The following is a 4253-nucleotide window of genomic DNA, read 5'->3' on the forward strand; positions in this document are numbered from 1 at the left end:
ATATATATATATATATATATATATACATAAATATATCATTCATCATGCCTTAACACCCATTTTCCATGCTGGCATGGGTTGCAGGGCCTGACCAGAGCTGGTAAGCCAGAGAGCTGCACCAGGTTCCAGTCTGATTTGGCTTGGTTTCTGCAGCTTGATGTCTTTTCTAACACAAACAACTTTACAGTGTATGTGGGGTGCTTTTGATGTGACATTGGCTGAGCATTTTTACATGGTACCAGCACAAGTGCTTTTTAAGCAGCACCAGCACAGGTTTCTTGCAGGCCAATCATCTCCACCAAGGGATGCAGCCGTAACACTTTTGTTGTGAAGGACTGGTCTTCTTCAGTACAGCAACGTGCCAGGTATCTCAGTCCTTTGTCATCTCATGTGAAAGTTGCAGTGTTCTGAAGTCATCCTTCAATACTGTCTCGTGTCCTCGTGGGTCACCCTCTTCCACAAGTTCCATCCACTTTGAGTGAGTCACACTTCTTTATGGAGCTACTGACATCCATCCATATCACATAATCAAACCAGCACAATCTTCTCTCTTGACTGCATCTAATTCTTCCTATGCCTAACTTCTCTCTCAATACACTAACACTTTGGAACACATGTACACTTATATTAGACATTCAGTGGAGCATACTAGCCTCATTCCTCTCCAGCCTTCACATGTCCTCTGCATTCAGGTCCCATGTCTCACTACCATGTAGAATTGCTATCCATATACATGCATCATAGAATCTTTCTTTCACTCAGAGAGAGAAACCTTTGGTTGCCATCAGGGTAAAAGCTCTCTGAATTTTCTCTATCTTATTCTTATTCTAGCTATCTCACTCTCCATATATCCTCCTCTACAACTAATTAGGTCCCCTAGGTAGCAGAAATTATCCACAACCTTTAATAGGCCTCTGGGACATTTGAGAAAATCAATTTCTGGAGTATCTGTAGTTTTTATGAAGCTGTATGTTTTTCTCAACACTTTCATATAGCAGGGAAAACACTATTGCATTTAACCTTCTATCATGACTCTCACAACTATCCACTATGAGGTGTCTATAAACTAGCCATCCTCAGTGCATTTCTTTTCCCTCATAGTAGCTAAAGAAGGTATTATCCTCAACGACAGATATAAGTCACTGTCTGTCATTTACTGAATGTTCTCATCCTAAAGAAAGTGTTACACTTTAGCACAAAATATGTAATATGTCTGTTTATAGGTGTTTTCAAATCTTCTCTAGAAACAGCAATATTTTTTAGGAGCAAGCACAGCTGTATGGTTCAGATGTTTGGTTTCCAGTCATGTATTTTGGGTTCCCTCCCATTGTATGACACCTTGAACAAATGCCTTCTACTATAGTTCCAGGTTAACCAAACCTTGTCGATTGAATTTGGCAGATGGAAACTGAAAGAGGCCTGTTGTGTGTGTGTGTGTATGTGTGTGTGTCTCCCCTCCCCTTGTCATGTCATCATGTGATAGTGGTAAACAAGTACCATCATCATACATGGGATGTTGTTCATTTCCAATGCCTGAGATGTCAGTCATTAGGAATAATACCTTCCTAAATAACCTGATTATTTAAGTCAGTGACTAGCTCAGAGCCTACATAACCAGATATTTCCAGCATTTCAGCAATTATCTCAGATAGAATTTCATTCTTTCCAGCATTGAAATATGTAACTGCTTAATTAGCAAATATCATCTATTCTAGGAGTTCACTGACAAAAGACTTTGACAAATTTCTCAGCTAACAACCTTTCTGTGCCATTTTCTTTCATTACAACTGGGGGTAAGCATAGACATGTTATTCTAAATGTATTTCGCTTCAGTAAAATTTTGATCAATCCAAATACACTACCTTTTAACCTAGAACACTCTATGCTATTCATATTCATGATTCTCTTTTCTGTACTACGTTTTCATACACAATCCATTTTTCATCTCCAGTCACAAGTTGTTTCAATAAAGGCATGCTTTCATTCTGTTTCAAAAGCATATCACAAACTGAATACTGGTACAAGCAATTCTTTTCTGAGTTTGTGAGGGTACCATACATTATATTAAGAAATGTATACTAGCTTCACAAGGGTTCATGAGCTGTACTTTTAGAACTTTCAACTCCTCTGCAAGTTCCCTAGTCATGATATTTGAGTTTTCTTTAATTTTTGCCTTCAAAACATTTTCATCCAATTTTGAAGGTCTTCTACTGTGACTATCATCTTCCAAGCTAAACTCTTCAGTTTTTTCAAACCACCTTCAAACAGATGATTCACTTACAGCATCATCACCATAAACTTCACAAATGTTTTTGCAAGTCATTTTTAAAGAAAAAAATAGTATTACAACGCAGAAATGAAATGTTTGGTCATCCATTTCAAATATCAATAAAGGGTAACCAGAATGAAAGATAAAGCTATTTTTAGTCAGGAATAAAGAAGAGATGCACTACCACTTTAAGCAATGCCAAAGTTTCAATTGTGTTATGTTTCAGGTGTGTTCAATGAAGCATTAAAAAATTTAGCTTTCCAGACAACCTATATATATATATATATATATATATGCATGTATGTATATACGTGTATATATATATATATATATATATATATATAATAATGGAGAATGCTGCTTATTAATTAGGTATATAACAATTACTAAAAGTACTAAAAGAAAGCAATATTAAAATCTTCACCATCTGGAAATATTTTTATAAATTCATGTTCTAAGAAATTGCCTATAACTTCGATTTCTGAAGTTTATTGAATCCTTTTAACTCCAAATTCTCGCAAATTTAAATATTCATTGCATTCACTATGGCGCAGATTTTTTAAAGTGTTCATTGCGTTGCTCGTGTGTGTATTTATCATAGGATTGGTGGTTTTTGAAGCTTTCGCTTTCATCTTTGGCAAGTGGTATTTTTACCCTTCTTTTAGTCAAATATTTAATATTACACCTATTAAGGTAGAAGTCTTGCTAACCGCCTCATTATTACTGTTTTTAACAGGAATAATGCTTTCATATAGTTACTTTTTTATTGTTTACGATAGTTTTCTCTTTAAACGAAGCAGGGTGTTTAAAGTTCAAAATGCACACAAGTTGACGTAGTGAATATTTTGGAAATATTTTGGAAATGATCTCCAACTGAAGATTGCAAAGCATGTTTTTTCATGCACAGCATGAAATTAACTGATATTGGGGTATGTAAACTATCTTCAAATTCCATCCTGAAGGTAGGCCTCATTTTTTAAAGTGTTCATTGCATTGCTCGTGTGTGCATTTATCATAGGATTGGTGGTTTTTGAAGCTTTCGTTTTCATCTTTGGCAAGTGGTATTTTTACCCTTCTTTTATTCAAATATATAAATAAATACACACACACACACATATATACATATATATATATAAACTGCTTTTGAGAGTAAACTCATTTTTCCGTTCTAATGAACTTAGATATGGTTTGCTTATATGATTTTATATAGTCCTAATTCAGCCATGAAACGTGCGTAGTCGATATACAAGTACTTACTTTATACATTATATTATTGTATTAATTTTTATTGTTCAATTTATACTTTATTTGATTTTTAGATTAATATTTTTATGATGAATGTTTCTTTGTATGGTATTCGCTGTGATTTTAAAAGTATTTGCTCTTATATATTATATGATTGTAATAATCTTACTGTTCAATATTATATATTATTAAAGTTTTAGATTAGTATTTTGTATGGTATATGTCTCACAGCATGGTTTTGGACGGGTTCTTCATTGACTGAGTTGTGGAATGGTGGTTCGTCTCTAAATTAGTTATATAAATATAAATATATATATAAACAAATATATATATAAATAAATATGGCTGTGTGGTAAGTAGCTTGCTTACCAACCACATGGTTCCGGGTTCAGTCCCACTGCGTGGCACCTTGGGCAAGTGTCTTCTACTATAGCCTCGGGCCGACCAAAGCCTTGTGAGTGGATTTGGTAGACGGAAACTGAAAGAAGCTCGTCGTATATATGTATATATATATATGTATGTGTGTGTGTTTGTGTGTCTGTGTTTGTCCCCCTAGCATTGCTTGACAACCGATGCTGGTGTGTTTATGTCCCCGTAACTTAGCGGTTCGGCAAAAGATACCGATAGAATAAGTACTAGGCTTACAAAGAATAAGTCCCGGGGTTGATTTGCTCGACTAAAGGCGGTGCTCCAGCATGGCCGCAGTCAAATGACTGAAACAAATAAAAGAAAAAAAAAA

General features: G+C 35.0%; 2 protein-coding genes across 2 annotated transcripts in view; both read right to left on the reverse strand.

The window, feature by feature from the left end:
- LOC106877917 (uncharacterized) overlaps window positions 1-4253 on the reverse strand; it is a 27201-nt gene that overhangs the window by 11749 nt on the left and 11199 nt on the right. The window lies entirely within an intron of this gene.
- LOC106877918 (protein dachsous) overlaps window positions 1-4253 on the reverse strand; it is a 62077-nt gene that overhangs the window by 9701 nt on the left and 48123 nt on the right. The gene's annotated exons all lie outside the window — the stretch shown is intronic.

The sequence above is a fragment of the Octopus bimaculoides genome, chromosome 2, assembly GCF_001194135.2.
Source record: "Octopus bimaculoides isolate UCB-OBI-ISO-001 chromosome 2, ASM119413v2, whole genome shotgun sequence".
Classification (NCBI taxonomy): domain Eukaryota; kingdom Metazoa; phylum Mollusca; class Cephalopoda; order Octopoda; family Octopodidae; genus Octopus; species Octopus bimaculoides.